Below are 25,070 nucleotides of genomic sequence, written 5' to 3'. Positions count from 1 at the left end.
TATTTCAGGCCTATTATGTATTTCCAATTTTAATGGCTTAGCTTTGGTGGCCATGCCTCCAAATAGAATAAGCTCCAAATTCTTTGATGTCCTTCCCTACCTCTCTTCCTCACTTTCTTCCTTTAAGACCTCACTTGAAAGTCCACTCTCTGAATATGTTTTTAAGCATTTGACATATTTCCTCCTATGGATCAGTGTCATATTTTTGTTTAACAATGCTCTTATGAAGTGCCTTGGTTCATTTTACACCATTAAAGGCACTACATGGTTCTGGTTGTTTTAATCACCCATGTTATGTTTGGCAAAAGATTTCTGGTAATGGCTTGAAGCCTAAACCTAAGTTGCGTTATCTTGAACCAAACTTTCACATCAACAGTTAAATGTAAATTGTTCGTTCAATTAGTACAACAAACCAATACAAAACATTACACTAGGACAAAACATAAACAAAATCCATCTTTGTTGTTTGAAATGTGAATGTACAAGACATCAGTCAGGAAACAATTACAAACTAAGAAATGAAGATGCTAAAGCATTCAGTTCAGTTCCAGATTAATCTTTGAGTTGAGTGAATGGTTCAGTTTTTATAGTAAACATAGAGTCATAGAGATGTACAGCATGGAAACAGACCCTTTGGTCCAACCCGTCCATACCGACCAGATATCCCAATCCATTTAGTCTCACCTGCCAGCACCCAGCCCGTTTCCCTCCAAACCCTTCCTATTCATATACCCATCCAAATGCCTCTTAAATGTTATAATTGTACCCAGCCTTCACCACTTCCTCTGACAGCTCATTCCATATACGTACCTTCCGCTATGTGAAAACGTTGCCATTAGGTCTCTTTTATATCTTTCCCCTCTCACCCTAAACCTATGCCCTCTAGTTCTGAACTCCCCGACCCCAGGGAAAAGACTTTGTCTATTTATCCTATCCATGCCCCTCATAATTTTGAAAACCTCTATAAGGTCACCCCTCAGCCTCCGACGCTCCAGTGAAAACAGCCCCACCCTCTTAAGTCTCTCCCTATAGCTCAAATCCTCCAAACCTGGCAATATCCTTGTAAATCTTTTCTGAACCCTTTCAAGTTTCACAACATCATTCTGATAGGAAGGAGACCAGAACTGCACGCAATATTCCAACAGTGGCCTGTCCAATGTCCTGCAGAGCCGCAACATGATCTCCCAACTCCTGTACTCAATACTCTGACCAATAAAGAAAGCATACCAAATGTCTTCTTCACTATCCTATCTACCTGCGACTCCACTTTCAAGGAGCGATGAACCTGCACTCCAAGGTCTCTTTGTTCAGTAACACTCCCGAGGACCTTATCATTAAATGTATAAGTCCTGCTAAGATTTATTTTTCCAAAATGCAGCACTTGTATTTATCTGAATTAAACTCCATCTGCCACTTCTCAGCCAACTGGCCCATCTGATCAAGATCCTGTTGTAATCTGAGGTAACCCTCTTCACTGTCCACTACACCTCCAATTTTGGTGTCATCTACTAACTGTACCTCTTATGCTCGCATCCAAATCATTTATGTAAATGACAAAAAGTAGAGGACCCAGCACCGATCCTTGTGGCACTCCACTGGTCACAGGCCTCTAATCTGAAAAACAACCCTCCACCACCACCCTCTGTCTTCTACCTTTGAACCAGTTCTGTATCCAAATGGCTAGTTCTCCCTGTATTCCGTGAGACCTAACCTTGCTAATCAGTCTCCCATGGGGAACCTTGTCGAACGCCTTACTGAAGTCCATATAGATCACATCTACCACTCTGCCCTCATCAATCCTTTTGTTACTTCCTCAAAAAATTCAATCAAGTTTGTGAGATATGATTTCCCACGCACAAAGCCATGTTGACTATCCCGAATCAGTCCTTGCCTTTCCAAATACATGTACATCCAGTCCCTCAGGATTCCCTCCAACAACTTGCCCACCACCAACGTCAGGCTCACTGGTCTATAGTTCCCTGGCTTGTCCTTACCACCCTTCTTAAACAGTGACACCACGTTAGCCAGCCTCCAGTCTTCCGGCACCTCACCTGCAACTATCGATGATACAAATATCTCAGCAAGAAGCCCAGTAATCACTTCTCTAGCTTCCCACAGAGCTCGCGGGTACACCTGATCAGGTCCAGGGGATTTATCCACCTTTATGCATTTCAAGACATCCAGCACTACCTCCTCTGTAATATGGACATTTTGCAAGATGTCATCATCTATTTCCCTACAGTCTATATCTTCTATATCTTTTTTCCACAGTAAATACTGATACAAACTACTTATTTAGTATCTCCCCCATTTTCTGTGGCTCCACACAAAGGCCGCCTTGCTGATCTTTGAGGTGCCCTATTTTCTCCCTAGTTATCCTTTTGTCTTTAATGTATTTGTGAAAACTCTTTGGATTCTCCTTAATTCTATTTGCCAAAGCTATCTCATGTCCCCTTTTTTGCCCTTCTGATTTACCTCTGCTTCCTTTATATTCTTCTAAGGATTCACTCGATCTATCTGCTCTATACCTTACATGTGCTTCCTTCTTTTTCTTAACCACACCCTCAATTTCTTTAGTCATCCAGCATTCCCTATACCTACCAGCCTTTCCTTTCACCCTGACAGGAATATACTTTCTCTGGATTCTCGTTATCTCATTTCTGAAGGCTTCCCATTTTCCAGCCGTCCCTTTACCTGCGAACATCTGCCCCCAATCAGCTTTTGAAAGTTCTTGCCTAATACCGTCAAAATTGGCCTCTCTCCAATTTAGAACTTCAATTTTTAGATCTGGTCTATCCTTTTCCATCATTATTTAAAATTAATAGAATAATGGTAGCTGGCCCCAAAATGCTCCCCCACTGACACCTCAGTCACCTGCCCTGCCTTATTTCCAAAGAGTAGGTCAAGTTTTGCACCTTCTCTAGTAGGTACATCCACATACTGCATCAGAAACTTGTCTTGTACACACTTAATAAATTCCTCTCCATCTAATCCCTTAACACTATGGCAGTCCCAGTCTATGTTTGGAAAGTTAAAATCCCCTACAATAACCACCCTATTATTCTTACTGATAGCTGAGATCTCCTTACAAGTGTGTTTTTCAATTTCTCTCTGACTGTTAGGGGGTCTATAATACAATCCCAATAAGGTGATCATCCCTTTCTTATTTCTCAGTTCCACCCAAATAACTTCCCTGGATGTATTTCCGGGAATATTCTCCCTCAGCACAGCTAAAATGCTATCCCTTATCAAAAATGCCACTCCCCCTCCTCTCTTGCCTCCCTTTCTATCCTTCCTGTCGCATTTGTATCCTGGAACATTAAGCTGCCAGTCTTGCCCATCCCTGAGCCATGTTTCTGTAATTGCTATGACATTTCAGTCCCATGTTCCTAACCATGCCCTGAGTTTAGCTGCCTTCCCTGTTAGGCCCCTTGCATATTTAAAGATTAAATCAAAATACACCAATAAAAATTTACATATGTGAATAATGAGCCATTTATTAATGTAATGTTATTAAGATTTCTTTTAAAACATTAGTTTCAAGACTTTTTGCCAGTCACAGGGGCCATTGATTCTTCTTTGAGTACTTTCTTCTGAAATTCCTACAAAGTAAAATGGGAAAGATTACACAGTTAAACTGAAGTATCTCAGGATAAAGACACTGCATTATCGGAGGAAACCACTCAGCTGATTACCAATACTAATCTTCAAAGGATATTGAGGAGACAAATCATTAGAAACAACAACTTTAACGGCATATTATTTATGTGTCATGTTCTTCATCCACTGATATTAAGCATTGCTGGTGGCATTATATTAAAGTTACTACCATACAATTTGTTCACAATTTTTCATTTTTATTTTAAAAAAAAAACAGATTGTAAAAGGAACAGCTTTTCTGGGATGGAAGATAACCACAGTTCAAGTAACCTCTTTAACCTATACCATCCAGGTGAATGACGTTGTCATAACTATACTTTTTGGGAAATTGATCTAAAATTGGGAGAGTGGTCACATAGCTAGTTAAGCAGCTGCTGCTCACCAAGCCATACCAGTAGTCCAAGTTCTAGACTCCTCATCCTCAATGACTAGGTATACCTTGTCTCACTGGCAGGGACAGACCAACCAAAGGTGGTGGCACTGTTATAAAGTAATCGCCCTGGTAGTCCTCTACATTCTTTTCATACTTCAGATATCAGGCCAAACCTCCAGTTAATCACCTGCCAGCCTCAGGTGATGAATCAGCTCTCTTTCTTTTTGAGCACTAAGATATATTGAGGGGTCTTCAATATTTGGCAGCAAGAGGTCTTGTTAGGGCCATTACTGACTGATTTCAACAAAGCCTGAAGGACAATAGCTCATGAATTGAATATTGGCAGGTTGATGAGCAAACCTATGTGAGGGTCAAAAAACCTATTTGAACTCCTCTTGTTAGTCTACTTTTCACAAATATACTTGTCCATGACTGTATTGATAGGAATGTTCATAAAACAGATCTTGTGGAAATATAGTCTTGTCTCCATCAATGTGGCACCACCACTTTGCTGAATAGGACAGATGCAGACCAGATTTTGCTGTACAAACTAACTTAGAGTCATAGAGTCCTACAGCATGGAGACAGGCCCTTTGCCACAACTGGTCCATGCCAACTAAAATGTCCATCCACGCCAACCCCATACCCTTCTAAACCTTTTCTATCCATGTATTTGTCCAAATGCCTTTTAAATATTGTTAATCTACCTGCCTCAACCAAGTCTTCAGGCAGCTCATTCCATATGTGTACCACCCTCTGTATAAAAATGTTGCCCTCAGGTTCCCTTTTATTCTTTCCCCCTAACCTTCAACTGATGCCGTCTCTTCCTTGATTCCCCAACCCTGGGAAAAAGACTGAGTGTATTCACCCTATCCATGCCTTTCATGATCTTATACATCTCCATAAGGTCCCCCCTCAGTCTTCTGTGCTCTAAAGATAAAATTCCTAGCTTATCCAACCTCTCCCTATAACTACGACCATTGAGTCCTGGAAACATCCTTGTAAATTTCTTCTTACTTTTTCCAGTTTAATAACGTCCTCGCTATAACAAGGTAACTAAAACTGAATGCAATACTCCAAGTGTGGCCTCACCAATGTCCTGTATAACTTCAACCTAACTTCCCAAAAGCCTTCTTCACTGCCCTGTCGATCTGTGACTCCACTTTCAGAGAAATTTGGGCAATGCATGAAACTCTGTGGTTCTTCAGGAGCAATTGAAAAGCATTTCCCTACCACTCATGGCCCAGTAATATCTTTACTTTATAATCCATCCACCCTGATTCAATGAGTAACACATGCTACAAGTAGCACTGGGTATACCTAATAATATAACAGTGTCAATCCAATGAAGCTGCAACTCAGCAGTTACAGAGTCAAGTGATCTCAGAACAATGGACCTGATCAGAGTTCTGTCATTCTACCATATTCAGTCATGTCTGATGTTGGCCAATTAAACTGTTGGCAGGAGTTCCTCAAATATGGTCATTCTCAATTATAGTCCAGCAACTTAAAAAAGATGTCTACTTATCAGTTCAGCATTAGGTATTGATTAAAGCACATCTCAAGAACATGAGGAGCAATTTTTTTCAATTTCCTATAAATATCCTCAGCTAGTCATTATCATAAACATAAAGTCAAATTCCTCTATAGGGTTCCTGCCTCAGATGGCCAAGGAAATAGCCTGACTTTTCCACAGAGGACATTGCACTCTCGATGTTAGGATGAATTCATTCAAGCAAGATTGGGATGCGTTTCTCACTGGGATTGAGAACAGTATCTTTTGGAAAATAGAATAGATACCATATAACAATAAACAGCATGGGAGCAATCTCCTGGACTAGTCTGGATCACCTAAAGAGGCAGAGAGAAAACTTTCCAGAACCATTTGCCTGGTATGGTAGTGGTTAGTACTGCTGCCTCACAGTGGCAGGGGCCTGGGTTCAATTCCATCCTTGGGTGACTGTCTATGTGGAGTTTGCACGTTCTTCCTGTGCCTGTGTGGGTTTCCTCCAGGTGATTCAGCTTAGGTGAATTGGCGATGCTAAATTTCCCATTATGTTCAGGGATGTGTAGGTTAGGTGTATTAGTCGGGGTATATATAGGCTAATATAGTAGGGGAATGAGTCTGGGTGGTTACTCTTTGGAGGATCAGTGTGGACTTGTTGGGCTGAAGGGCCTGTTTCCACACCTTAGGGATTCAGTGATACTTACCCAATTGACTTTTTCCTTTTTATTTGGATTTTTACCTCTTTTAGGAGATTTTTTTTTGGTGGAATATTGAGTGTCTATTTTATGGCACTTAAGGTTTCACAAAAGTATGAAACAGACTGGATGTAGAAATAGATCGTTACTTGTCTGCCATTTTTTTTAGATTACAATACAGTGTGGAAACAGGCCCTTCAGCCCAACAAGTCCACAGCGACCCACCTAAGCGCAACCCACCCATACCCCTTACCTAACACTATGGGCAATTTAGCATGACCAATTCACCTAACCTGCACATTTTTGGATTGTGGGAGGAAACTGGAGCACCCGAAGGAAACCCACACAGACACTGGGAGAACGTGCAAACTCCACACAGTCAGTCGCCTGAGGCAGGAAATAAACGCGGGTCTCAGGTGCTGTGAGGCAGCAGTGCTAACCACTGTGCCACCGTGCCGCCCACATTTTAAATATTTAAATAGGACCATGTGAGGAGTCCTTTAGATCCGTACCGGTAGCATCAGTGGTAGCACCAGTATGAAGCACATAACAGTTCAATGCAAACAACTTGCCTTCTATTTACTGCTTGATGTTGAATTGAATTGAATTGAATTGAGCTAGTTTTATTGTCACATATACTCAAATGAGTACTATAAAAGTTTTACAGTTGCTCCATTATGGAGTCATCTTAAGTACAAAAGTGCCTAGTTACAGATTCTTTAGATCAAATTGATGACGGACTTACAATAAACTAAATTCTTCAGAAGAAAAATAAACATAAAATTATTAAAAGACATGTCACGGGTTATCAAAGCAATGGAAAAGAATATCACAGAACAGGCTATAAATTCCTCAACTGAACTTTGGCTTGTTGCCTGGTCAATATAGACCAGGAAGATTGTTACCAAATCTGAATGGGTTTTCATATCAGGCAGAGATTGACAATCTTTCTCTTTTTTCTTGAGAGAACAAGGTTGAAGAGTGGCCTAATAATGATCTTTAAAGTTACAAAGTGTTTTGGTAAAGTGATTATGGAAATTCAGGTTGTTTTGGCATATCACATGTTTCGTCAATGCAAATTGGCTATAACATGATTGACAAATTGTGGACGCTGTTTGGATTATGCAAACATTCTACTGAACGGGTATAACAATTTTCTATAGCAATCTTCGACAGTGCGATTTTCTATATAGGGGTTTCATAGCATGGTTTTCTACAGAGGAGCTTCAAAAGACAATTTTCTATAGCACGATTTTCTGTAGAGGTGTTTTGTAGTGCAATTTTCTACAGAGGAGTTTTATAGTGCGATTTTTTTATAGAGGAATTTCATCGCGTGGTGGTCTATAGCACGATTTTCTACAGAGGAGTTTCACAGCACAATTTTCTATCGCATGAATTTGTAGAGGAATGCAACTGTCGATTTAAAACAGAATGCACTGTAATCTTTCTTCTTATAGAGAAGCACATAATTAGAGGCAATTGATATAGTGCTCTCACCAAGAAATCCATTTGGGAATTTAAAAGAAACATTGTTACACAAACAGTAGTGAAAATAATGCTACCACCGGAAGTGGCTGAAGCAAATATTATAGATGCATACAGAAACATAAGATGCTGGAGAACCTAACAGTTCTGGCAGCATCTTAGGAGAGAAAACAGTCTGCATTTCAGAAGGGTCACTGGTCCCGAAATGATGATTTTGCTTTCTGTCCATTGATGCTGCTGGACCTGCAACTTCTGTTTTTGTTTCAGATTCCCAGCATCCACAGTTCACTTTCTTTTTGTTTAGTATAAGTGCATGTATGGGGAAGCTAAACAGTAAGGACTGCAGTTGCTAGAAGCCAGAGTCAATAGATGTAAGGCTGGAAAAGCACCTCAGGTCAGACAGCCTCCGAGCTGCAGGGAAGTCAGTGTTTCGGGCTGAAACCCTTCACTAGGACATTGGTTTTCCTGCTGCTCGGATGCTGTCTGACCTACAGTGCTTTTCCAGCCTCACATCTATTGACAAATGGGGGAAAGGACTGGTTGGGCTGAATGGCCTGTTTGTGTGCCCTATATTTTATGTGAACCTGTGAAGAATTTGTAATTCCTTCACATATTAATGAACAAATATAGTAAATCACATGAATGACCTCTAATTTCAGTGTAATAAAGCTGAAACATTAATACATGGGACATCAGTTATGAGGAAATCAGGAATCCTCATGATATAAATACATCTTGTGCACTAAAACAGAATATATAAGAATAAGACATCTGACTCTGTTAACTGCTAATTCTCAGAAAACAAATATTCACTGGGTATTATAAAAATGTATTCTTACGGTTTATAATGAATAAAAATGAACTTGTAAAAGTTGAAATAGTGTCAGTACTGCAAAATTGAAGGTTTATTATTATAGGAATTTTCCCTGACTTTTTCCCAAGATGTGTTTGTTTAGATTAACCAAAGTATACATGTTCGCCTGAGCAGTGCATCTAGCATGTAGATAATGGGATATATCAGCAGCTGAAGAGACTTGTTAGGAACATAAGATCATAGGGACAGGAGTGGGCCATTCAATCCATCAATTTTGCTCCGTCATTTCATACAATCATGGTTGATCGAACACTATATAGCCTTATGTTCTCATAATCTTTTGTACTATTGATAATCAAAAGTTTATCAGTCTCTATTGTGAATATACTGAAGACTGAGCTTCCACAACTATCTGGGAAGAGATTGCCAAAGATTTACCAGCCTCTGAGTAAAGAAATTTCTCCTCACCTCAATCTTAAGTGGCATCCCTTTGTTTATATTATGCCCCAGTTTTAAGTAAAATCAATATTATAAAACAAGGCAGTGCAGTATAAATGCCTCCCTCGCAATGATGCTGGTCGCAGGAAATTCTGGGTCAGTGCTGATTTTAATTGGGCTCAGTCTAAACTTTAAAGATCAATGGGTACCCTCCAGAGAAATAGTTAAACCTAAAAAAGTTTCACTCCTTCTTAGTGAGAAAAGCTGTGGAGAATTGGTGAGGTACTTGAGTCTTGTGCAAGATAAGAGTGTTGCCCTTTGTCATGTTCCATATGTTAGTACATACCATATGCCACAGAGAGCTGGGTTCTTATTGAGATGAAGTTCTTAAAGTTTATTAAAGTTATTAACTAATTACATGGTTACAATGTCGCAAACTTACATAGTCTAATGTTAGTACACTCCACACACATAGCTCATTGACTGTACATATTCACTCCATTACACAGAGCAAATGACCAAGTTGAGATGGGTATCTTCATGTAGGAATGTTATTATCATGATGTCATGCCGCAGTCTTTAAAGGTACAGTGCTTGTTTGGTCTGGGATCTATGTCATACAACAGAGAGTTCCCACTATCTTGGTAGTGCACCCTTCTTCTTCAACCTCAGTGCTTCCCAACCATTTTCCTCCTGTGATCCATCTATGGCTTGAAAATTGCCACAACCTCACAGTGAGAACTGGGGGTGATCTATTAGAGAAATGGAAGGGGCTCAAGGGTTACGGGGAGAAACCAGGAGAATACGGTTGAGAAAGTTATCAGCCATGATTGAATGGCGGAGCAGATTTGATGGGCTGAAGGGTGTAATTTCTGCTCCTAGATCTTATGGTCAATGTCATCTCTCAGATTTCCACTTAACGTTCCCAAGTTGCACTTGAAGTTCATGCAGCAAATTGTTACAAATGCCTTATTAAAGACTGATTCCCACGGGAGTTTGCTGATTGCATTTACCAATTATGCGTAAACTGAAGATTTAATTAGATAGTCTGTATCCCTCAATGATTACACACAATACGGTGAAACAAAGGAAGTAACACCTGGCCACTGTGTGTAAACCTCACAGGGTTTCTATTGACATGGATATAATTTTATGCAGAGTCAGCTGAGGTTTAACTACTAGAGACAGATGCTAATGACTCAGCCGTGGAAGCAACCTGATCAGAGGTTTCAGTTGGCTTCAGGGGAATGAGGTTGATGATATACTGCACCTAACCCAGACAAACACTTCACCTCCTAGTAGGATGAATGTCAGCAGTAAAAAAAAGCAAACATACAAATTTGTCTTTGTTGGCCTTTGCTGTGCACATGACCTCTCCTTGAAAAAAAACTTTCCTGTCAGAGTCAAAGGAACATTAAAAAGAATTTATCCATCAGGAAACATCCTCTGCCAACAGTGTTTGAGAATGTGTATTGCACATTAATGTCATGGTTGCAAAGCCATGTGTGGCGGAGACGTGCCCAAACTTCCAACCTATCTTGTCAATATGTCCCCTGCTGAAAATTACCTCAAAAATTATCAGCAAAGTTAAAAATCACGCAACACCAGGTTATGGTCCAACCGATTTATTTAGAAGTACAAGCTTTTGGAGCACTGCCCCTTTGTCGGGTAGCTAATGGGGCAGGATCATAAGACACAGAATGTATAGTAAAAGATCAAAGTGTCATACAACTGAAGTGGTGTATTGAACAAACCTAGATTGATATTACGTTTTTAATCACTTAGAATGGAGATGTAGGTTTCGTTCATTAATATGTAAATCATAGAACTTCTTTTAAGTCACATTCCCAAAATAACTTAAGGATTTATAAGAAAAGGTGACATCTCAGCTCAGCCAATGTATTAAAGATGAGAGGATATAGTTTTTCTGCATCCCGGATAGACCGGCTCTATTTCCAAAGCAGGAACTTATAAAATGTGACATGGACTGACTGCCTACCAATTGTGCACTTTTTGACCAAAATAAAATGAATCTGCAAATACAAATTTGCAAATGCATTTTTACCCGTTCATTTATGTGTGTGTGCATGTGAGGGAGAGAGAGAGTGTGTGTGAGTGTGCGTACGTGTATGTATGTGTGTGGGAGAGTGGGAGAGATTGTGTGAGTATGTGTGTGCATGAGTGTGACTGAGTATATGCCTGTGAGAGGGTGTGCATGTGTGTGTGTGTGTCTGTTTGTCTGAGGGAGAGTGTGTGTATGAGACAGGGTCTGCTTCAGTAGGTGAGTGTGATCCTGTGTAAGAGTGTGTGTGTTTGTGTGTATGTAGTGGGGTCACCTGTAGTGTGACAGGAGCCCAAGATCCCAGTTGAGGCCATCCCCATGGGTATTGAACTTGGCTATCAGCGTCTGCTCTGCGACTCTGCATTGTTGCGTATCCTGAAAACCAATCTGTTGTGCAGTACTTCCAAGGAGCGGAGAAACTATGCCATGTTCTTTGCAGCCTGCAACACATTATCGAGGATGAGCACCTCACCAAAACTGTCCCTATGCATCCACTTCTTGCCTTTAAACAACCACCAAGTCTTAAACATACCATTGTTTGCAGCAAACGGGCCAATCTTCAGGACAACATCGACCATAACATCATACAACCCTCTCATGGCAACCACTGCAAGACGTGTCAAAGGGTCGACATGGATATCACCATTACACGTGGGGACACCACCCACAATGTGCATGGCAGGTAGTCACATGACTCAACCAACCTCATATGCTGCAGGCAAGGATGCCCCGAGGCATGGTACATTAACGAGATGCAGCAGACACTACTACAACGGATGAATGGACACCGTGCAACAATCGCCAGGTGGGAATGACCCCTCCCAATTGGAGAACACAGTCGGCCTCAGATCTTCTGGTGACTGTCCTCCAAGGCAGACTTTGGGATTTGCAACAATGTAGAGTTGCCGAGCAGAGGTTGATAGCCAAGTTCAATATAGAGTGGTGCTGGAAAAGTACAGCAGGTCAGGTAGCATCCAATGAGCAAGAAAATCGACATTTTGGGCGTAAGCCCTTCATCAGGAAATCCTAATGAAAGACTTTTGCCTGAAACGTCAATTTTCCTGCCCCTCAGATGCTGCCTGACCTGCTGTGCTTTTCCAGCACCACTCTAACCTAGACTCTGATCTCCAGCATCTGCAGTCCTCACTTTTGCCTAGTCAAGTTCAGTACCCATGAGGATGGCATCAAATGGAATTTTGGGTTCATGTCACATTACAGGTGACCCCAGTACACTATACACACATACACACACACTCTTACACAGAATCGCACTCACACATTCAATCAACCCCTCATTCCTGAAGAAGGTCTTATGCCCGAAACGTCGATTCTCCTGCTCCTCGGATGCTGCCTGGCCTGCTGTGTTTTTCTAGCACCACATTTTTCAACTCACACTCACACACTCATGCAGACTCTCTCTCATACACATACACTTTCTAAGGCACACACCCACACCCACATTCACACTCACACGCACACCCTCTCACAGGTATATACTCCGTCTCTCACACACACACACACACAGACACACAGACACACACACTCACTCTCTCTCTCCCTCACACACATACACACATATATTGAATTTGCATTTGCAGGTTTGTACTTGCAGATTCATTCTATTTTGTTCAAAAAGCAGACAATCTGTAGGCTGTCAATCCATGTGACATTTTATAAATTCCTACTTTGGAAATAGAACCAGTCTGACTCAAAGTTGGGATACGGACAGACTCCAACCTCACATCTTTAACGGATTGTCTGGGCTAAGATGTCACCTTTTTTTTTATAAAACCTTAAGTTAATTCAGGAATAAGACTTGAAAGAAATTCTGGAACTTACATATTAATGAATTAAAACCTGCAACCCATTCTAAGTGATTAAAGACTTAACAGCAATCTAGGCTTGTTCAATGCATCACATCAGTTGTATGATACTGCTGCCCCACTAGCCATCTGATGAAGGAGCAGTGCTCCAAAAGCTAGTGTTTCCAAATAAACCTGTTGGACTCTAACCTGGTGTTGTGTGATTTTTAACTTTGTCCACCCCAGTCCAACACCGGCATCTCCAAATCATCAGTTAGATGAGAGTACAGCAACAACTAGAAAGCAACTGTCTGATTTGTCATTATTGAAGGTGCATTTGTTTTACCATCAGTGAGTCTACATATATGAACTTGGCCCTAATTATTGGTATTAATATGTACTTGTAGCGGCATTCAAAGAAATTAAAACTTTCGTAGCAATTTTGAAATGTCTTCCGTTACAGAATGGGTTTACGACTGGATGTCACAGGCAGGGAGATTTAGCCATTGGCGCCTCCCACCCTCCCGCCCTCCCCCCCCCCCCCTCCCCCCCCCTCCCCCCCACCGACCCCTGCCCCACATTGGGAAATCAGAAGCAGGAAAGTAGCTTGTCCAGCAGGCTTGTAATTTGTGAGCTTCAATCTGAATTCACAAAATGAATTCAGAATTCAGACCTTTTTGATTCTCAGAGAAATGCAAAAATTAAACATCTGCTGCTCAGACAAAATTGGAAGATACAATTTGCACATCAGCCTGAGGAAAATCACTTTAATTTCGTGGAGGTGAAAATGATTTGGAACACTTCTTTATTCATGTCAAAGGTGCATTGCGATTCATTTCCTCTGATTAATTAGGGAAAGTTCACGAAACAAGATTCACTCACAAAGAATGAAGAACTTTAAACAAAGATGTTGGAATAACTATTTCTTTGATCTTTAATAAAGTAGTCGTCCCAATATATCTGCAGCTGTTCTAGCTGTATGATAGTCAGCTGTTTATCATTAATGCATTTTCAAGTCTTTGCCACCTTTTAAATCTAGATAACTACAGCTCTTGCAGCTGAGATCTCTCTTGTGAATGAGTGCAGACTCGCTTTCATTCTCACACCCAGCACCAGAAAACCCAAAACCCTCTTAGTAAATGTCTCCTGCATTTTCCAAATTGCTTCTTAGAATCTCTTTCAATTTAGGTGAATGAACCCAGAAACAAATTTTCAGATCCTGCTTTATGTTTAAAGCTATGAAGCAAATTAGTGTAACAGAAGACAACTGCCAAATTAGTAACAGCTGTATAATACAATTAGATGTTTCATTTAAATTATTTAACCTAGAAACCCTCTAGAGAAGAACATAATGAAATAGTAAATCTATCTGTAAGTACAACTAAGCAAAACAAGGATGGCCAGGTAGAAGAATCTTTCTTTCTTGGGCATTGCTTTGAAAGGAGACACTTTATCAAAGCTTTTTTACCCTTCAGTTCATAAGGACAATTTGCAAGAAATGCTGCATGAAGGGAATTTAAAATATTCGAAAAAAATCACTGAACTCGAAATGCTAACTTTCTCTCCACAGATGCTGCCAGGCATGTTGAGTTTCTCCAGCATCTTCTGTTTTGGTTTCACATAGGCATTCGAACAAGTGAGCAAATGCTTGGTCAAAGAGGTGAGTTTTAAGGAGTGTCTTGCGAAAAGAAAGCAAGATAAAAAGGCAGAAAACTTTAGGGAAAGAATTGTAGAATTAGGATAAAGGGAAGCGAAGTCACAGACATCAAAGCTACAGCAAATTTGGGGATGTTTAAAGGCTGGAATTCAATGGGCAATAATACCTTGGAGGGCTCTGGAACTGGAAAGATGTTAAGCCAAAGGGCATTTTGTGTAAAATTATGGGAATTTTAAAATTAAGACATGATTCACTGGGAGTTAATGTATGCAACAAGCACAGGGTTGTACAGGGCCTGTGCAAGCTAGGGCATGGATAGCAGAGTTTTGGGTGATCTCAGTTACACAGAGAGTAGAGTGTAGGAGACAAGCCAGGAATGTATTGAAATAATCAGGTCTAGAGGTAACTGAACCTGACTTAGTCTGAGGCAGTTGTCAGGGAGAAGGATAGCATTCAGAACACAGAATGGAGATAGAAGCTTCACCCTCCTCAATACCTCATGGGAGGAAATGTTTTTCTCCGGTATTGGATGTTAGATGAGAAGGCTGACAACAGCAGTTTTTTCCAATGAAAGCTTTGACTCTTGACTGCAGACACAGCTAGTTTTGTCAAGTGTATCATCTTTGCTGAATATTATGACTTCACTTTCATTTCCTGTTACCTGATAATGACTGTACAAAAGCTCTCAGTAAAATGAGCACTTCCCTTCAAAAAGCTCTACTCCAGTTGCTGTAGTTTATTCAGTGCCTTCCCCAGGCTTGTTAAAAACTATAACATTTGGCATTCAATGGGTTGGTTAACATCTTCGAACAAGAACATTTTAAACAAAAACTGAAGTTGCTGGAAAAGCTCAGCAGGTCTGGCAGCATCTGTGAAGAGAAATCAGATTTAACGTTTCAGGTCTGGTGACCTTTCCTCAGAACTGGAGAAGGGTCATTGGACCCGAAACATTAACTCTGATTTCTCTGCACAGATGCTGCCAGACCCGCTGAGCTTTTTCAGCAATTTCTGTTTTTGATTCTCAGTTACTGTATCCTTGATTCTTTTGGTTTTTAAGCACATTTTAAACCTTGCTCAAGCTTTTTGTTGCAAAATGTACTTCCCTGACGTGGTGAGCGATTATGATTTTGCATGTGAGCTTTGATTTCAATGAAGCAGTTTGACGGTTCTGAGGAAGGGTCACCGGACCCCAGATGTTAATTCTGATCTCTGTCTACAGATGCAGCCAGACCTGCTGAGATTTTCCAGTAATTTCTGATTTCCAGCATCTGTAGTTCTATCAGTGTTTTTCAAAACGTTTGCCTATCAACTAAAGGGATTGGATTATGATATTGCATCACTAGAAGCTCTGACATTATTTGTCAGTCATTGGGTTCACCAATTCACTTTTCAGTGGATCCAAGAGTGAGTTTTATTGTATATTTTAGGATCTACAGAGGAACCTCGATTATCCAGCATTCGATTAGCTGAATTTCAGATTATCTGAACAAGATTGCAAGGTCCCAATGCTTGGCTAACCATGTTATTCAGCATTCGATTATCTGGAATTTGATTAACCGAACAAGATACTCCCTGCCTATGTCCTTTGGATAATCGAGGTTCCTCTGTATTCAGGTTTATTTTCTCAGAGCAAATCATAGACTGTGGGTGTACAGTTTCACAAATTGCGTTGACAGGAATTACCAGGAGTGAAAAAGGGGAAAAGTTAGCACCCTGTGATTCTGCAACCCAATACTTGTTCATATCTCCTGGAAACTTGGCTGTGATCACATTCCAGGTTAAATCACAACTTAACTGAAACCTAACTCTCCTGTGGTTACAAACCTGAGTCAGGCCAGTTTGTGCAAAATTAGAGATGTGGCAGCTTTTGGCAGCGTGGTAACAGTACTGCAGAAAGAAACTGTCTTGATACAATGGCTTCGGGACATCCAAATGTGGCTCACAGCCAATTAGTTACCTATGACATGTCTTCATTGGCAATCTAATTTTGGGATAAGACCTCACAAAGAGCAATACGTGTTTGTGGTATTAGGGTTAGGTTATTGAGGATAAATACAGTCAGTAAAATATGCCATCTGCTCTTATTCAAATTGTTGTGTGCGATCTTTAACAAAAACAGCAAACAATTCCTTGATTTCATTCGAAAAAGGAGCACATTGGCAATGCAGTATTCAATCAATCCAACACTGAATTCTCATGAACTGAACTTTCCATTGACAAGCCTGGACATTGAACCATTAACTCTTGTTCCCTGTCATTTCCTGGCATTGTGAATCTACAGAAAAAACATAGCTAGATGCTTATGTTTCAGAAAGGTGACGACAAAAGATACCTGCAAGAAGAAACTTTTCTGTCAATGCAGTGATCAGGAGTAACTGAATATTTTGAGATGTTTTGGAACATTATGGTCTTACTTGCCAAATGCTCACCCTGTCCAGTTCAACTCCAACACCACTTCAGTCCTTCAACATCCTGCTTTGGAGTTTAGGGAGCTTCATGATTCTGCCATGGGATACACACATATCATGTATAGGTAAACGATATCCTTTCTGAGAGCTCACTCATTTTGCAGATCCTTGGAGGCCTCCTTCACATTGCTTCTTTTAAGACGCTCTCAATGAGTTCAGTACTGATTGCTGGGCTTCCAGCCTCAGTGCAGCTCACATTACTTTTTGGTGCACAGGGTCTTCAGCCCTCAGTTATAGGCTGCCAGATTCCATGGTTTCAAGTGTTGCTTTTTAGTGTAGAGGGAGAGGCGGGCACTGTGTCACAGTGGAGAGATTGTGCCAGTCAAACGGTATATTGCTGTTTAGCATTAGAATATGTTAGTGTTAGAGCAACAATATGTGCAAAGCAGGATGTTGAAGGACTGCATGTTCTTCAAGCAAGTAGCTATAGGTGGAAGTCAAAGAGGAGCAGTTCTTAATGGAATGAAGGGAGATTATGGTCAGTCAGGGGTCTAGCACAGTCAGTCAAGGAACACATCCAAATTCCTCTCAAGGCAGTTGGCCATGGTCGGTCAGACAATTTGTCCTCACAGAGTCTGGGAATCTCTGACCCCTCAGTCCAGGGGTTAGGCTACAGTCAGTCCTACAGATCAAGTGCAACCAGTCTGGGGATTACACTTAGGGTGCTGTGGAGACATCAGTCCAAGCAATGGGTTATGGTCAGTTGGCACTGTCCTGACAAGTCAATCTTTTGAGGTGGGGGGTGGGGGTGTGGTTGGTGGTCACAGTCAATCTTGAGTGTTTGCTAATTAACAGCCAAGGAGATTGTTGGGGTTGGAGGCTGCAGTCCATGCAGTAGTGGGAAAGTGAGCTTCATTGATTTCATTTGACTTATTTATTGTCACATACAGTTGTTACAAGTAACAGTGAGAAGTGTTGGATAGTGTTGCCACTCTCCAGCACGATCTTAAAACACAGAAAATTAACCTAAACATGAAATATAAGGGCAGAAAAATAAAGAAATAAAGTTCAACTTCACGATCCTTCTTGTTAAGTGCTCAGCCATGAGCCTGGAGCGACCAGCCCGGGTCCCCTCGTTGTGCTGCTGGAACACGAATCCCCACTCTCCGGCCTCCATTGATACTATGGGTCCTTGCTGGACCTCTCCAATGCAGCCGCCAGCAATGTTGTCAGGTCTCACACCACTTAGAATCCCTACAGTGTGGAAACAGGCCCTTTGGCCCAGCAAGTCCACACCGACCCTCTGAAGAATAACCCACCCAGACCCACTGTCTTATTTCTCCACGTTTCCCATGACTAATGCATCTAACATTACAGGTAATTTATCATGGCTAATCCACCTAACCTGCACATCTTTGGTTTGTGGGAGGAAACCAGACCACCCAGAGAAAACCCATGCACACACGGGGAGAACATCAAACTCCACACAGACAGTTGCCCGAGGCTGGAATCGAACCTGGATCCCGGTGCTGTGAGGCTGCAGTGCTAACCTCTGAGCCACTGTGCTGCCCCTGTGCACTAGCCCAAACTCATCTCCAACCCAATGAGCCTGCAGCTTACTGAGGGAATGGGAACAGTGATAGAGGGTAATTGGAAAAAGTGAGTTGGGATCTTGTGAATGGGAGGGGGCTAGGAGCTCTGGAAATGGGTGGTTCATACACGTCATAATAACTCTGGCTTCTACGTATGGACTGACAAGATCATGGGAATTTCCAAAGTTATGAGCTCTGTTGGATCAATAGAAAGGGGCTCAATGGAAATGGTGGGGGGAGGCTGAAAGATCATTGGAGCCACAGTGATTGCAACATAAAGCAGGGCATGCAGGATGAGGGGAAATGAATACATCCCAGGCAATGCCTATCAGTTGCTCACACTGAAAGTAAGTTGGAGCCTTGCCATATTGGATTGAAAGTAAACTGCACAACAGCTGCATAAGAAATGGCTGACAGCATGTACATATTGGGTGGAGTAATTTATTGCTTTTGTTTCCATGTGTGCAGATTAAAACTTTTGGAATTTGAGGCTCTGTCATGGGCAATTGCAGTAATCATCACTGCACTGAGTTCGCAATTCCACATATTTGACTTCAATTTGCACTTCCATCAGCAGATGAGACATTGTCTAAGGATGACCTCAAGTAATCATGATCATTACACAGTGTGCACTAATTGCCTCCTTGTCAATGTCATCTAAGCAAATGTACTCGGACAAAGGGACTTAAAGTGACACCAGAGCTTTCTATTTGCAAACATACCTCACAGACAACTCCACATAGTTGCTGCATTTGCACTCTGAACTGTAAGAATACGCAGGCTGTGATATGGAAGAGGGCTCCGTATTTCTGTTTGTGCACATGTGAGCAATCGTGGTGGCTAAAATTCTCCACTTCCAATATAGCATGAAAACTCTGGCTGTGTGACATACATTTGGATAAATTGATAGACCTCAGAACTAATGCCTTATCAAGGCTTGACAATTACATTGGTAGTGTCAGTGGTGATAGAAACAGGGTTTAGGCTTTTATTCCAATATAAAAACTGTCTTAAAGAATCCTCAAAATGACACACAATAAGGATATTTTGATGCTGCATTGGAGTCATACTGGAACAGACCATAAACCTCCTTAAGGTAAGTTTTTCATACATCATAACAGATTCTTAGTGTAGTCTACAAATGTGTATCCCATATCATTGTGGCTCGGTGTACCCTTTATAACTGAAGCTGACAGAAAAGATCTGTCCAGAATATAGAGGGAATTGGAGAAGGTGGGGGCTCAGGGTAATAACTGACAACAATCTTCTGAAAGATTGAAGAGCTGACAATTCTCTTGTTCCTCGGATGCTGCCTGACTGGCTCTGCATTTCCAGCACCACAATAATCTTCTGAAGATGAAGATAAGGAGGAGGATCCAAACTTTGAGATGGAAGGACAGCCATGATATTGCAATAAAATATTGAGTATAATATTGACCAGAGATTACCTCATTTAAGCCCACCACCAAAATTAATGAGCTCGGTTTTATTTAATTGTTTATGTTTCTGTAGGTGGTCTGGCCAGCAGACCCTGGTTCGTACAAAGGACATGTTGATCTTATTAGTTTTGCATGCCTTAACATTTTCTGTTGTTAGATAATTGTCTCATTACCCATCTGATTGTGTGTGTTTGATGTCTTTGAATGATCCACCTTTCAAATATCTACACATTTCGTATTGATTATTAGGGGGAAAAGCAATGAGGCACTAACATTGCCTAACGCTAGGATCAAGTCATTCTTAAGACTTCTGTCAGGATATCACATCCAAGTGATGTGCAGTGAAGTTTCACATGACAGCCAGCAGGTTGAAAAGAATCCTGACAGATCTACTCTTCACTTTCCGTCATTGGTAACCCTTTAATGGTTCAGAGGCTAATAGATCACTAAGTTGCAAGAACATCCTGTGGTAGTAGAGATACTGCTATGTCCCCACTGAGTGAGTAGGAAGCTGAATTGGCAGGATGGCTGAGCAGCTTGGGAGGATGAGGTGTGTGAGTGTATTGAGTGGACCTGATGTATGCAATTGTAAGAGTTGGAGTCATGAGCTTTGATGCGTGTTAATGTGCAGTTCGAATGATTAGTAATGCTGTGGGTGTGAAGTGGCAGGGAAAAGATAGTGACACTCACACTTGAGGAGCAGAGAAGGTCCATGACCTTCTTCATGCACCGGTGGGTGTCCTGCAGAAATGACCTGGGCCGCAGTTTAGATTCCCACTAACTTGGTCGAGTGGGATGACCCTCCTATGGCAGTCCTTAGGAAAAGGATTGCTCTCCTTTCCATGGCCTGATCCATCAGCACTGCTCAGTCCTTCCCTGCAAAGCGGGAATTAATTTTTCCTTGTCTCTGGGCCATATCCTCAGTAATAAAAACAAAAGAATTGCAAATGTTGTAAATCAAAAACAAAAACGGAAGTTTCTGGAAAAACTCAACTGATCTGGCAGCATCTGTGAAGAGAAAGGTTTCAGGTCCTTTCTCAGAACTGATGGTTGCTGGGAAAATGTTGGTTTATATGCAGAAGGTATGGTGGTAGCAGAGGGGAGGGTGGAGGGGGTTGTTGGACAGACAAAAGAATAATCTGGCTGGGAGAGTGAATAGTTGTTAATGGAGACTATTAGTGGTTAACAATAGGTAGTGTGGAATGGCAGACTATGTGAAAACAAATCTCCTCTATATTGGGGGGACAAAGTGTAGAATGGGTGACGGCTTCACAGAACATCTATGTTCTGCCTGCAAAAAAGACCCTGAGCTTCCAGTTGCCTGCCACATCAATACACCACCCTGTTTCCTGGCCAACATCTCTGTCTCAGGGAGGCTGCAGTGTTAAAGATAACACTCATTTTCCACTTGGGGTCCCTGTAACCCTCTGGGCTCAATATCAAGTTCAATAATTTTAGAGCCTGAACTTTCCCATGCTGTAGCCTACAACCCCACCCACCACACCTTGTTATCACTTGGTCTGCCATTACACACTACGTATTGTTAGCCACGAGCAGTCACTGTTAACAGCTACTCACCCTGCCAGCTAGATAGTTATCCACTCCTTCGTCTGTCCAACTATTCTATCTCATGGCGCTCTATCCCAACCTATCATTTACCCCCATTTCCCAACCTATCTACCACATATAAACCAATATTTTCCTGGCTACCATCAGTTCCAAGGAGGTGTCACCAGATCAAAAATGTTAACTCTGGTTTCTTTTCACAGAAGCTGCCAGACCTGCTGAGCTTCTTCAACAACTTCTATTTTTGTTCATCAATAATAATGTTCATACAGTATGGAGTAAGGAGCATTTCCTGACTCAGAGCCTCTGAACTGGTGTGCAGTTGGCCATTAAATATAGCACCAGCCATGTGAATATCAGAATTTCCCAGGAGTGTTGAACACTTTCACCTCGCTCACTGCACATTTCCCCAAAATCACGCCTGAGAGCCCAGTTGTATAGTTAATGAGGTGAAGAGCAGAAGATTGCATGAGAAAAGTAACTCAGTGCCATGACAGACTAGGCACCATGAATCTCACTTGACGGAAAACCTTAATTAACTGTGGGAGAATTTCACCCATGACATCAGTCACCATGCAATGTTGAGTTGATGCTGTGCTGCCCCAGTCAGGCCTGCCCTCTCCAGTTGACATTTTCTCTGAACAGTCATAGTCACGCACATGTTCAGCAGCATGAAGAACTGCCCACTAGTGTCACTAAAGGGATTAACAACAACTTGTAGGTCACTTACTCCACACTTTCTCTGTTTATGGTGGCGGAAATGTTGGAATTTCGAGGAGGTAGTTAAAGTTGAAGTCCACGCGAGTGGTGTTGCAGAAGTGACTGCAAGAGCTTTTGCAGGGGACTTGCTCCCATTCATTTCTCACCCTGAATTCATAAAATGAATGGCCTCGTTCAGGTGTGAATGTCAGTAAGGAGGCATAAACTTGTTGGGATTAATGATAATTTCAAGAAATATTAGGAGTTATAATAACTGATCACCAAAACCTTTTTCTCATTCAGATCAAAGCAGAATGGCCAATGAATGCTGGATGCAGATTAAGCATGACTTTAAAAAAAAATCATTGATGTCTCTATATGTTTAAGTGGGCCATCTAGTACATACTTTCATAATTTTCCATCTCTTGCAGTGGCCAGTGTGATTGTACACACAAATCTTCTAACATAAGTCCTTTTGAAATACTCATACCTGCAGTGGTCATGATAATGTTGATACATAACTAAAACTTAAAAGGTTGGACCTTACAATGGAAAATTATTTCCTTGTCATTCTCAATAGGGAATGTCCTTGAGGTTTCAATATTTTAAGGGAGTGCAGAGTTGAAGGAAATCAATAACTATGGATAGCCCCAGGATGATCTTCAGAGAAAGCAGGACAGAATTAGAAATCTTTTACACACAGATTTTAATTAGAACGTGGAATGTTTTACACATGTGCCAATGGAGACAGAAATGGAAAATTATTAAAAAAAGAAACTGGATACATATTTTGGAAAGCGCAAATAGAAGCTTTAATGGTGAATAAGAAGAGAAATGGGGTTAGAGAAAGGCAATTTTGTTGAAGAGCTGTCACTGGTATAATAAACTAAGTAATCTCGTTCTGTGACATTATTTCTATAATTCTGCATGATCATTTTGAACATTGGAATTTATAACACTCTAGTCAGTTCCCATGTTTAAGTTTACATGGAGTCTACTAATTAACAATTAGTGTCACAAACAACGAAATCTGTTGGTTATTTGATATTAGAATTTGCTGTTTCCCTTACATTTATTCTATGTTTGAATTTGCACTAACTCAAGCTTGCTTAAAGTTGAGGTGATTTTTGTTACACAATCCTAAAGAAATGTAGACCCATTTGCTTAGACACTTTCTACAATGGCTCTATCCTGTGCACTCTCACTGCACAAATATTTGTATATTTTCACCAGCTGAAGAACTTTCATTTAACACATGCAGTAGTTACAACATCTACAGTTTCCTTCTCTGCGTTAAATTATTGTTCTGTTTCTGCGATCTGAGTATTATGACCTTTTAATCAAGTATAAGACAGATGCTATCAGTCCACAGTGCACACTGCCAGATATATGACTTATTTTCAAATAGAAATTAAAACCTGATGGGTTATAGCGCTGAACTTGCCCCTCCACAGCTTCAAGTCATCCACCTGTCATGACAAAAATAACAGCTTAAGAAATAAACCAGTTACTCAGCAGGGAATGATTAACTCCATGGGTTAGTTTATTTAAGAGCAAAACACAATGCGAGGGCTTTTGTTAAGATCTCGCGTGACACAAAGGTCTCTACGTCTGAGCCAGGAGGCCTGGGTTTGAGTCCTACTTAATCCATAGATGTAACATCATTGAACAGGTTGATTTAAAAAGAATATTTGCAAGGGTTTTTGTGATGTAGTTGTAGTGTCCCTACCTCTAAGCCAGCAGGCCAGGTTCAACTCCCACCTACCCCAGAGGTATGTCGTAGTATGTCTGACCAGATTAATTAAGAGGACTATTACAATTTATGATGCAGATATTACAGCAGAGCCAACTCTGTACAACTTGTAAATCTAAAGCATATGAACTGACAACATTGTATACACAGCACATGGAGTCTGTAAATGTGAACTCTATTTAGGGTGCAGTACAATGGATCCTTACTTGCAGCTATTTGTTTCTGTTATCAGTAAAGTTATATTTCTTTTTGAAGTTGGACGATTTCAAAGATACTTACATGAAATTGTTTCAGTCTTTCTGCTCTCTCCCGCAGAGCTTGTTCTTGCATTGCTATCTTCTTTGCTCTTTCACTTCTCCATTGTTCCTGTTTCTTCTGGATTATGTGAAACATTATTCGAATCAGATGCTAAATCTTGGGATTCTATATGCAGGAGTTGACAGTAGTGAAGCCACTGAGAATGGTTTTCACTATCATAATAAATGCCAAAGAATTTCAGATATTTACCCACTTGAACCCCACAGTAATGAACTTGTGACACAATGTAAAATTTTTCTTTCATTTTAAAGTACTGTGCTTGATTTACAACAATCATATGCAAATATGATCTGCAAAAGAAGTGGACTTTATCATTATCTTTAACCAGTTTTCTTATTTTACAGTTAAAATGTGCATAATTATGTACTCAAAACGTTTAGGGAAAAGTTAGGTCTATTCATGTATGTCATCTGGAAAGCTGCTACTGCCTAGCTTTAGCGTCTTTGACTACTGGCAAACTAGAAATTTATCAGTGGTTTGAATTGAATGCACAACAGTCCAAAAGAAAGCAGCCTGTTTTTTTTTAGAATCCCTACAGTGTGGAAGCAGGCCATTTGGCCCAACAAGTCCACACCGAACCTCTGAAGAGTAACCCACCCATGACCCATTCCCCTCTCCTATTGCTCTACATTTACCCCTGACTCATCCTCGTAACCTCCACATCCCCGAACACTATGGGCAATTTAGCTTGGCCAATTCACCTAAACTGCACATCTTTGGAGGAAATGTGGGAGGAAATCGGAGCAAACCCACGCAGACACAGGGAGAACATATATACTCCACACAGGCAGTTGGAATCGAA

At 41.0% G+C, this 25,070-nt stretch overlaps 1 long non-coding RNA gene across 1 annotated transcript; it reads right to left on the bottom strand.

The window, feature by feature from the left end:
- Positions 1-3,481: 3,481 nt before the first annotated feature.
- LOC140466687 (uncharacterized) lies at positions 3,482-24,307 on the bottom strand. Its single transcript, XR_011955259.1, has 2 exons — positions 24,230-24,307; positions 3,482-3,602 (listed from the first exon to the last, which is right to left on the bottom strand). It is a non-coding gene; the product is annotated as an uncharacterized lncRNA (long non-coding RNA).
- Between the last annotated feature and the right edge of the window lie 763 nt (positions 24,308-25,070).

Source organism: Chiloscyllium punctatum, chromosome 44 (genome assembly GCF_047496795.1).
Source record: "Chiloscyllium punctatum isolate Juve2018m chromosome 44, sChiPun1.3, whole genome shotgun sequence".
NCBI lineage: Eukaryota > Metazoa > Chordata > Chondrichthyes > Orectolobiformes > Hemiscylliidae > Chiloscyllium > Chiloscyllium punctatum.
Note: the sequence above shows the minus strand (reverse complement) of the source record. Positions and strands in the feature narration are given on the sequence as shown.